At 38.7% G+C, this 12,562-nt stretch overlaps 1 protein-coding gene and 1 long non-coding RNA gene across 6 annotated transcripts in view; one reads left to right on the top strand and one right to left on the bottom strand.

The window, feature by feature from the left end:
- The window catches only part of LOC149789723 (uncharacterized), a 111,997-nt gene that overhangs the window by 88,515 nt on the left and 10,920 nt on the right, over window positions 1-12,562 (bottom strand). The window lies entirely within an intron of this gene.
- The window catches only part of LOC149789724 (uncharacterized), a 168,568-nt gene that overhangs the window by 61,588 nt on the left and 94,418 nt on the right, over window positions 1-12,562 (top strand). For 3 of the 5 annotated variants that reach the window (XM_089971734.1, XM_089971735.1, XM_089971738.1), the window contains 2 exons: window positions 7,757-7,882; window positions 10,061-10,153. The gene's annotated coding sequence lies outside the window, so the exon portion shown is untranslated. Of the gene's footprint in view, window positions 1-7,746; window positions 7,883-10,060; window positions 10,154-12,562 lie in introns of all 5 variants that reach the window. The other 2 variants (XM_089971733.1, XM_089971736.1) reach the window with 1 other exon arrangement.

Consider the following 12,562-nt stretch of genomic DNA (forward strand, 5'->3'; position numbering starts at 1 on the left):
TTGTAAGACCAAACGGCGAATTATATCGCACTGAAGCATTTCACAACAGGATGAAAAAAACCGCCATGGAATTTGAAGAGCATGATGAACAACTGCTAACAAATTGTTTTACGATTCCATCGGTTGTAGCTCATGTTGCAGCAAGGAAAAATGCGTGGAGACCAACGCGCAAGGAATTTCTGCCGGATGTACAATCCAGTTGTTTGGAATACTATCACGGTGGACTATGGAACACTGAATACAACCGCGACGCTATGATCTCGGTTGATATGGTTGCCTGTTATCCAGCGAGTTTTCTCGGGTATGGATCCGCCGCTGAGTACTTTAGACGATTTGGACACCCCAGACATGAAATGACTCGTGTTGCTATTAATGGACCACTGCCTGATTTTGATTTAACCGGATTCGCTCGCATAGTATCATTTGAATTCGCGGCAGGACTTCATCGCTGTTGCTATATTTGGATCGGTAGACACATGGCTGAAAAGAAGTGGCTGCCAATAGCGCTGCTACGGTATATGATTGATTGTAAAATGCTAGTTTCGTTGATTGTCAGTGACGCGATTATATCATACCGGGCGCAGACTGAAGTCTGGTTACCAGAACCGGAGCGTCTAGATAGCATAATTGACGAGTCCAGAAAGCACATTGATGCCGACGAGGAATATATCATCGAATGGTCCAGGAGGGTATTCAACCAACGAAACCACGAGGCAAAAGATCTCGGTAGAAGAATAATTGGTAAGTTTACACAAGGTGGAAAAAACTGCGATTACAAACGATATTGCTCACGGCTGATTATAGATGACGCAGAATATGATTTCGTAATCAAGGACGCAGTGGCGAAAAATAGATACGTGAACTGCAAAACAGCTTTCTTATCCAATGGAACAAGGTTGGGTACAGTTGTTACCTACAGCGATGGAGACAGCCCGGCATACCCGCATTTGAGGGCGTCTATGCTGGGTTATGCAGCTATTAATTTATTCTCGATGATAAATAGATTTCCTGACACCGCGGTTAGAGTAGCCGTTGATTCATTTTATATTGACGTAGCGTATAAGGGAAACGTAGCCGAGTTTACTAGTCCGGACGAGAGTTGGGGTACATGGAGAATTAAAAATGAAATACGACGCGATTATTCCCCGTCAGCAGATGTCACCGTTGAGAACAACTACTTACGCGGTGATAAATTGTCAGAATGGTCTAATGCACCATCGTGTTCTGATCCAATTTGTAGACACAAGACGGTTTATTTAAGCGGCTGTGGCGGGTCAGGAAAGACGACTCGGGCAATTGAATTATTTCGAACGCGGGCAAGTATAATCGTGCTTACACCGACCCATAGACTAGCGCGAGAGATAAAACAACGAAATGTTGACGCCGTTACTTATCACAGCTTTTTTCGATACAGCGGCGGTGAGTGGACTCCTGATCGAATGGGTGAAAAATTTATTCCTGAGGTTATCATCTGGGACGAAATATGTACTGTTTCGTTAGATACTTTACAAATGTTTCTTGAGTGGTTGCTGCGCGCGAATACAGCGGTGATCATGTGTGGCGACCATGGCCAACCACCACCATTTGTCGGCGAGGGTCCACATGATTGGTTAAGCGGGTTCGTGGACTATTATGAAGAAACCGATACTGATTACCGGGCACTTGATGAACAACTGCGCGAGGTTAAAAAATTAATCAGATTACAGCCGGATAGAATTCAGTGTGAAATAATCCGCGAGGTGATTCCGGAAACGCCGTTGAATGAATTCTGGGAAACATGGAGACCAAACGATTTGATTGTAGCGAGTAGAAAGATAGTCAGAGACACACTTCAGCGGAAGTTGTTTACGTTGCATAAGGAAAAGTTTCCAACGCGTCCAGTGCCGTTATGTTATAGACCCGCGGACACACGGCGGCAGAACATTGAAGTTGAAATTCCAGCCCCGACAGCGTCGGGGACAAAAAAACAAATTCTCGTGCTGAATGATATCGTGCTTGTTGATATCGGTGTCGTCGAGGACGCGCTACGTGCTGATAAATCCCCGTGGACGCTAGGATACGCAACAACAATACATTCCTCGCAGGGACTAACCATCACGGACACAATTGTTTGGATAGTTGATAATCGCATCGAATGGTCGAATCTAGTCTATCTTGCAGTGTCCAGAGTACGAAGGATAAATCAGCTTCGAAGAATTGTTATTGACGGAGTCAGTGACGAAGCCGGCGACAAAGTCACCATCGATGCAAGCGTCATTGATAGAAAACTCTCGGGTTACCGCCAACAGGATAAAAAAAACAGCGGCGTTTTGATATTGATGCCGAATTAATAATCTCGCTACGACAACAACAGAATAATCACTGCGCGAGTTGCAATTGTATAATGAGTTGGTGTTATTCGGATAAAGACACTCGCCAATTTACCGTGGATAGGATCGATAACAGTATCGGTCATGTCAAAAACAATGTGAGGTTGACCTGTCTTGAGTGCAATAGACGCAACGGCGCTAGTTAAGACCACGTGGGGGCAATTGAGCATCGTTAGGTATCACTTGTAGTTGCTCGCGTGTAAATCCGCGCTGAGGAGCAGTTGAATCCAGTCTATAGATCGGTGGTCTACCAGTTGATCGTGTTATCGTTGATATGTTATGTGTGGTAACACTCCAAATAGGATCAGTAGCTCTTTTTTACCGCCTTCAAGCTCTCCTGGTTCATATAGATATCTAACAGTGACATCGCCAAGAATCGGCTTGGAAACGCTATTTATTTTTGATTTTGCGGGTATATACTCGTATTTAATCGCGTCGCTGGGCTTCATGTTGATTACTCGGGTAATCTCGTTATTTAACGCTGCAATTACACCTGGCAACCTTTTAACCCATTCACGAGATCGTTTTTCTTGGATGAATTCCTTCGCGTATTGATATCCAAATAACCGTTCAGCAAGAGTCCGATTGAATCGTTCAACAATTGCCTGATCACGATGTAGCGCAGTATGACCTCGTCGTATCGCGACGCTATGATGTTTCAGCGTTGATAAAACAGCGCCGCGAAATTCACTACCGGGATCAACTTGTAATAGATTTGGCCAGCGCAGAGGGCCTCTTCGATAAATTCTTTCAAACGCAGCGGTTACTTCAGTTGCCGACTTTGTTTTTAACGGCTCCGCTTGTTTGTATCGACTCGCAACATCAACTACGGTTAGCGCGTATTTGTAACCGTTGTCATGCGGCAAAAATAGTATATCAGCCTGATGAACTTCATTAGGTACGCTGACATCAAAGCGCGAGAAGTTGATTTGTTTAGGCGGTGGTAGATAGATTTGCCATATAGCCTGTTTGGATAACCAATTAGCCGCAGTGGTCTTTGTTACCTTTGCAGCGCTTGCAAGCTTACCAATTGCGGCCTTCCCCTTCCAGTATCCTCTCGGAGAATAATAGATGGATTCCATGTTGTTATTATAAACGCTATCGTTTTCAATTACCAGCGCCAGAAGCTCCGCTTCCAATCATTAATTTACCTTTCATAGCCGATTTTACCAACCATGAGGCCAATTTTTCTTTGACGGATTTATCAGGAATAGCATTTAATGCGTGAATTAATTTTACATCCGCGATATGACGCTGTTGCAGATCGCTACTTTTGTAAGCAACATCATGAGCATGACACGCCTTATCGATAGCGTTTATTGGATACTCACCGGGTTTGGGCTGATTTTGATCATCGAGTCTAATATCTAATCGTGTTCCGGGGCCACAGTAGTTATATCCTGGGAGGTGTTTTTCTCCTGGATACTTTGCCCACGGTGTTCCGGGGAGTTTTGCCAATTTGGCTGCGATGTCACCTCCTCGCTTTTTTTTAAAACATCTCCGGGTCTAATAGAAATAAATCTAAATTTCTTTGTACCGCATTGTACACACTTGCCAGTAAGCGCCGATCTGTTATTTCTTGTCGTAACGGTTGTCATATCATTTGTGCCAGTACGTACTCTACACTTCACACAATATAGATCCATAATTTATGTATAGAGATATGAATATAATTGATTTTTCGGCGACTAAAACAAGAGAACCAGTTAAGCATGTTGCAGCGTTACCAAACTCGATCCGGATGATTATCATCGGACCATCTGGATCCGGCAAGACGCAATTGTTACTCAATTTAATAATGAGATGGATGAAGTGGGATAAGTTGTATTTGGTTGCTCCTAGCGTAGATGATCAACGATGCTACGAGGTGTTGAAAGATTTCAACGAGAATGCATCAGCGATCGCTAAAAAAAATGTTATTGAGTTTATTACGGATATCAATGATGCACCGGGTATTGATGATATTGATGGCGATGTTAACAATCTAGTCGTGTACGATGATGTTATGTTAGACAATCAAAAAAACCCAGCTAGGATATTTTCCAGAGGCAGGCATAAAAACACTGACGTGATATATGTCACTCAACGATACACTCAGATTCCAAAAGTAATTAGAGACAACTGTAATATTCTTGCTGTGTTCAACGGCGTTGATACACACACGCTACGAAATATTTGGCAGACATGGTGCGGCGGTGACATGGACTTTAATGGTTTTCGAAACTTTTTTAGTCATGCTCAGTCGACCCCACATGGATTTGTAACGATAAATTTACATGATCCTCGGACACGATATCGTATCGGACTTGACCAAATATTCGGTTAAATTGTAAGCAGCAGAGGGGGCGATGACATCGACGCGGTCGTCGATGTGTTTACCGGACGCTGACGACGCTGGGGATCGACGCGCAGAAGGTGTTAATTAAACCAAATGACGATTGGACGATCCCCCGACGACGACGTCGTTTTTTTTTTTACCAGGCGCTGACGACACCGGATCCGCTGAGTGCAGAAAGTATTAATTAAGCCAAATGACGATTGGACAAAATGTCCGATTCGCCCCCTCTGCTGCTAAGCAATTAACCAAGACTGATATAGACACATAGCACTTAACCCATAAGAGTACATTTTGAATAATAAAGCGTGTCTGTCTCTGTGTGTGTCTCTGTGTATGTGTCTGTGTGTATGTGTGTGTGTGTGTGTGTGTGTGTGTGTGTATATGTAGTTTGGATTTTTAACGTAACTTAAAACAACTTACAGTCATATCACTACGATCTGCAGTGGGACATCATGCCGCAGACATGTAGCGTGATGTTCCACCCAGTCATATTATCCTGACACCAGGTCAACAAGTCCGAACATTAACCTCTTAATGCTGATCGCCTATCGAGGCAGCTGTTGTTACCATTTATATGTATCACGTATGACACGGTCGGGGTTCGAACCAGCGACCTCCCATATACGCAGCGGTCCAATAAGAAATTATTAATTCTTCTACACATTGCGAGCAATACACGATTTAACCTAAACATTACAAGCAATACACTATCTAATATAAACAATACAAGCAATACACGATCTAACCTAACATTGCAAGCAATACACGATCTAACCTAAACATTACAAGCAATACACGATCTAACATAAACATTGCAAGCAATACACGATCCAACCTAAACATTTCAAGCAATACACTATCTAACCTAAACATTACAAGCAATATACGATCTAACATAAATATTGCAAGCAATACACGATCTAACATAAACATTGCAAGCAATACACGATCCAACATAAACATTGCAAGCAATACACGATCCAACCTAAACATTACAAGCAATACACTATCTAACCTAAACATTACAAGCAATACACTATCTAACCTAAACATTACAAGCAATACACGATCTAATATAAACATTGCAAGCAATACACGATCTAACCTAAGCATTGCAAGCAATACACAATCTAACATAAACATTGCAAGCAATACACGATCTAACATAAACATTGCCAGCAATACACGATCTAACATAAACATTGCAAGCAATACACGATCCAACCTAAACATTACAAGCAATACACTATCTAACCTAAACATTACAAGCAATACACGATCTATCATAAACATTGCAAGCAATACACGATCTAACCTAAACATTACAAGCAATACACAATCTAACATAAACATTGCAAGCAATACACGATCTAACATAAACATTGTAAGCAATACACGATCTAACCTAAACATTACAAGCAATACACTATCTAACCTAAACATTACAAGCAATACACGATCTAACATAAACATTACAAGCAATACACGATCTAACCTAAACATTGCAAGCAATACACGATCCAACCTAAACATTACAAGCAATACACTATCTAACCTAAACATTACAAGCAATACACGATCTATCATAAACATTGCAAGCAATACACGATCTAACCTAAACATTACAAGCAATACACAATCTAACATAAACATTGCAAGCAATACACGATCTAACATAAACATTGCAAGCAATACACGATCTAACATAAACATTACAAGCAATACACGATCTAACCTAAACATTACAAGCAATACACGATCTAACATAAACATTGCAAGCAATACACGATCTAACCTAAACATTGCAAAGAATACACGATCTAACCTAAACATTGCAAACAATACACGAACTAACCTAAACATTGCAAACAATGCACGATGTAACCTAAACATTGCAAACAATACACGATATAACCTTAATATTGCAAACAATACACGATTTAACCTAAACATTGCAAGGAATACACGATCCAACTTTAACATTGCAAACAATACACCATCTAATCTAAACATTGCAAACAATACACGATCTAACCTAAACATCGCAAACAATACACGATCTAACCTAAATATTGCAAACAATACACGATTTAACCTAAAAATTGCAAACAATACACTATCTAACCTAAACATTGCAAACAATACACGATCTAACCTAAACATTGCAAACAATACAAGATCCAACCTAAACATTGCAAGCAATACACGATCTAACCTAAGCATTGTAAGCAATACACGATCCAACCCAAACATTGCAAGCAATACACGATCTAATCTAAACATTGCAAGCAATATACGATCTAACCTAAACACTTTAAGCAATACACGATCCAACCAAACATTTCAAGCAATACACGATCTAATCTAACCATTGCAAGCAAAACACGATCTAACCTAAACATTGCAAGCAATACACTATCTAACCTAAACATTGCAAGCAAGAGACAATCCAATCTGATGGCATATCATGTGGATGCAGATCTATATGTTTGCAACTAGAAAAGGAAAAGAAAATGCAGTAACCAAAATAGTGTAATTTATGAATGCTATTGAAATGATTATTACTGAAATTGACCATTAAATACAGCTGAAGATATGGTCTTTTGCGTCCTGTGATTATAAACACGACAGCAACATCGAACGAAATGATTCGTGCAAATGTAAATACATGCAAATCACAGGTGTCAACTTAGGTTGTTATTGTTGTTGTGGGGTTTAACGCCATTTTTCAGCACACGATAGGCTATACATGGCGGCCAGTATTAATGGTGGAGGAAGAACCCGGGAAAACCCCGGAAAGAACCACCGACCCTCGAGAAGCTACTGGCAAGCTTTCTCATATACCCACATTGGCTGAATCTTAGACTCGAACCGCCGCAGACAGAGGTGAGATGGCAGTGATCCGTAACGAAGAGCGCTTTAGACCACTCGGCCACTCGGGGCCCCTTCAACTTAGGTATGAATTCAGCTTCTTGTTGATCTATTTAGTAATTGAAATTCGAATAGTTTGGTTTTTGATGGATTAACGCCATTTTTCAGTATTTGACAGGGATACATCGTGACCAGTATGTCTGGCAGCAGAATAACCCGAGATTAATCAAGCAAGAACCACCAACCCACGATAATCTACTGGCAGACAGAGGTGATAATTTGGAAGCAGACAGAGAGCGTGCATGTATGTATCTCTCTCTCTCTCTCTCACTCTCTGACTTATGCATATGTTTTGGTCTTTCAATTATTCAAAGGTAAGCACCTCTTGGCATTACACAGAATAAGGCAAGAAATAACATGGTTTCACCTTAAAACGATTTGATCACTTTTCGTCGTAATTGCGCACAACGTTACTCTGGGTGGATGTTTTTCTTAGGTAAGCAACTGAACTAGCATCTCGGCGTAGATTGCTTGCGGTGAGACACACTAAAAGCACGGTATGCACGGATATTCTACCCTTACCAATACTCACTCTCCTGTAGATTTAAGGCAAGTTTGTTTTCAAACTGTAGTTGGATCTTGTCAAGGAATGAACGTCCTCTTGAGATATAAAAAGATCAGTCAGACAGGGCTGCCCCTTGTCCACGATGCTATATGCAATATCAGTAGAATCCATGAGTATAAATATCAACCAAAACAAAAACAATCAGGGAATAAAAATACAAAATTTGAAAAATGAATTTAAAACTATATTACATGCAGACGACTGCACCAACATTACCAGAGATGGATTTTCTTTCATACATCTACAATATTAATTCACAAAATTTGGAAAAGCATATGGTTCAGCGATCAATCATGACAAAGCAGAAATTTTGGTAATAGGAAACTGGCGAGGTAATTACCCTGTGTTACCCGAACTTAATTAAAAAACAAGTATAAGCACTAGGAATTTAGTTTAGAATGAACTCTACTCAGAAGAACTATCGTGAGATACTAAAATAAAACCATAAATAGAAACTTGGTTGCACACAGGAATTAACCTCATGAACCGTGTACAGGTAGCTAAAACCTACATGTATAGTCAACTGAATTACACAATGAGCACGATACAACTAACTGAAGCGATGATTAACAATATAGAAAGGAGAATACTGAGCTTTATCTGGGATAATAAAGTCCACTATTTACAAAAACGCATATATGCAGACCTAAAGATAGGTGGATTAGCCATACCTAATTTAAGCTTAGTACAGAAAACTAACGTTTTAATTAGGTTTAAATATTTGAATAATACACCACAACTACTTTTTTTTTGCACCAAGATGCAATAAGGAAACTTTTTTACAATTGGATCAGAATATGCTAAGCATATTAAAAGATTGGTAGTTAGGTATAACTTTCAGTTTGCCTAAGTAATACTTATCAATTATTTCCAAATCGTTTTCTTTGATTTAGTAACTCAAATAACTTGGATTTATTTTTAAATTGATTAAGGGAATAATTCTCCCCTCTAACTTATAGCTCGCTATGACTTTCAATTTGCCGAAGCAACACTTACCAATTATTCCCATTGTTTAGATATAACAATTCAAACAGAATGTTTTTACTGTTAAATAGCATAAGGGAATAACTCTCCCTTCTAATTTGTTGGCATTTTAATGTATGACCATATACCAAGAATTGATTTTGTTACTGTATAAACTATAACTACATGCTAACCGTGTTTTCCATCACGTCCGCGTGATGGAAAATTTCAATCCCCTTTTTGCGCCAAGGTGCAATAAGGTAAAGGTAACATAGCACAATTTGATAACAATATGTTATGGCATATAGACTAACCATAACACAATTAACAAAATGCAATACAAACACTCGCTAAACAAAACTACAAAATACATAGACACCAGATTGTTTTTCAACATTAAACACTGTATTTTGGGTTAACCTCATACATTTAAAATGCATTACAACATAAATAGGTGTTGATAAGGAAACCAACTGTAATAGATCTGATCTAAGTAGAGCTGTCCTTACATATAAAGGGACCACGTACAATAAAGCAATCACAATTGTATAACACGAGGACAAAAAGTCATTCTTAATGTACAAAACTATTGGGACCAAAAGGAATGGATTCCAACCCTGGACCTTAATATTCTTTGAGGGGATGTAGTACAATCGAAAGTTCTAAGCAAGGGATATTAGTATCCAGGCCCACAGCCAGCCCAGGCAAAGAAAAGAAACATAGCCCTAAGTTTTTTTGGGAAAATGTTTACTCTATGATTTGATGAACAGAACATAGAAAAACCCTAACAAAACTATACTTCTTTTATACAAATTTTATTATTATTTTAAACACAAAAACTCGTAACACAAAACGGTGGACAGGGAAACCCACACCAAAACACAACTATTTCAGAACACAAGGGTGTCACCTTAAAGGACAAGCTAGCTAACATACTGGGGAGAGCTAAAGGTGTCAACAACCCAGTTTTGTTCTCCAGCCATAGGGGTAAGTGTTACATTTTATTTTATTTGATATGTGTGGCATATTCAGTTTTTAATGTCGTATCGTGAAATGATTCCTTTACTATTACGCGGATTTGAAACGTTGTAACTTTGAATTGTTACAAATTGCTATTAAGGGTTTAATTTAGTAGCATGAATATATATATATATATATATATATATATATATATATATATATATATATATATATATATATATATATATATATATATATATATATATATATATATATATATATATATTAATTCCGTACCTGTTATTAGGACCCTTTTGGTTTTATTATAGCTGTCTGTACCTGTCGTTACCTGTCTGTACACATGTCTATACGTATGTCTGTGCGCATGGAGGATCAATAAAGGGGGGGAGTGCCAATACAAGCGTGCCAACCCAATTTAGGAGAACTGTGTGCTGTCGGTGGTATGTGTGTGCGGGTATATCAGGCTGTCTGTCTGGCCGTCTGTGTGTCAATATATGGAATATTATGTAACCATCAAGGAAATACGAAGACGAAACCGCTAATTTGTAAACTTGTGCGCATGGTGGATTCATGACGGGTTTGTGCGGCCGATACAAGTGTGGGCCAACCCAAGAATTCCGGAGGACGTTGGTATTTAGGCGGACACATTTGCACGTTTTTACAAATACTTATGAATCATACGGCTGTAAAAATAACCGAATCGTATGTTTTGTTTCAATTGATTGTTGTTTCAAATGAGTGCAATAGGGTCATTTTGATTGTTTTAGATGATTTGAATCTTTGTTTCGTTTCATGAGATTATTTGAATCTCAATTTCATTACATGACGTTACATGAGATTATTTGAATCTCACTTCCATTACGTGAGATTATACGAATCTTACGGTCACACATTTTGATATATGAATCACTTTATGTTTATCTATTTGTGAATATTTGGGTAGAATAATTGAAGGAGACGTATGTTTAGAGCGTGAAAGAATTGCCGTATTTGAATTGTATATATATTTTTATTATTAATTCATATCATAAACTTCCATCTTTCATCACACTGTGTTGTGTTGTCAATTGATCCACTTACCCATTCAGGTCTATCCTGTTACATACACATATACTATTTCTTTATCATGCCATATTTACCTGACGCGTGGCAAGGGTCGCCTTGATTTGCCTGCTTATTTTATGACAAGGTAGCCGCTGCTGCCCTCAACCCGAATAGGAATTATAATTCCTAAATTTTGCCACCGGTCTATTTGAAATACATCAGAATCCCTACTTACAGAGCCAAGCTGTGACATGTAGAGGAAACATATGAAAAGAGGACTGCAATAAACGCGACAGTGCTTTGCCGTGATTATCTTTTTATGCCGAAGATACAATATTACGAGAGCTACGGCGGACTTTAAAATATTGAAATTTGAAGGCAAATGGAAATTCTGTTTATGCATAATCTGCACTAGGCTTACTGATCCGTCTAATGACAACAGCGATATGAAGATTGTATCTGTATTTTATAATTTTAAATGAGCTGTAAGACTGCGGTTTATTGAGATCTCATTTTCAATTATATCGCCAGGTGGTATCCTATATCATATATCACCTTTACATTTTGCACTGTGGATATAAACTAGTATTAAAGAAAGCTACCTGTCTATCTCTTTCTCTTTTATTCATCCTTTATTTCTCTTATGAAGTAAATATAATTCGCACGCAATTTATAGTTCCTACGAAATAAATTGATCACCAAAAAGGAACAAAGACAAATTCCATTTACACATTGTATATAAAACCTGTTTTCGGGTTTTATGCTAGGGTATTGCAGTCGTATACATGAACTAGATCCGAGTGTCGCATATTTGAGATAGATCAGTGTCGTATATTTGAGACAGATTCGGGTCTCATTTACTTGGAGATAGATCAGTGTCGCATACTTGATATAGATCAGTCTTACATGCTTGAGTTAGATCAATGTCGTATACTTGAGATAGATAAGTGTCGTATAATTGAGATGTATCAGTGCTGTGTACTTAAGATGGACCTGTGTCGCATACTTGAGATAGATTAGTGTCGTATACTTGAGTTAGATCAATGTCGTATACTTGAAATAGATAGGTGTCGTATAATTGAGATATATCAGTGCTGTATACTTAAGATAGACCAGTGTCGCATACTTGAGATAGATTAGTGTCGTATACTTGAGATAGACCAGTGTCGTATACTTGAGATAGATTAGTGTCGTATACTTAAGATAGACCAGTGTCGTATACTTGAGATAGATTAGTGTCGTATACTTGAGATAGACCAGTGTCGTATACTTGAGATATATCAGTGCTGTATACTTAAGATAGACCAGTGTCGCATACTTGAGATAGATTAGTGTCGTATACTTGAGATAGACCAGTGTCGTATACTTAAG

The sequence above is a fragment of the Sinohyriopsis cumingii genome, chromosome 10, assembly GCF_028554795.1.
Source record: "Sinohyriopsis cumingii isolate HCF-2022 chromosome 10, ASM2855479v2, whole genome shotgun sequence".
Lineage (NCBI taxonomy): Eukaryota > Metazoa > Mollusca > Bivalvia > Unionida > Unionidae > Sinohyriopsis > Sinohyriopsis cumingii.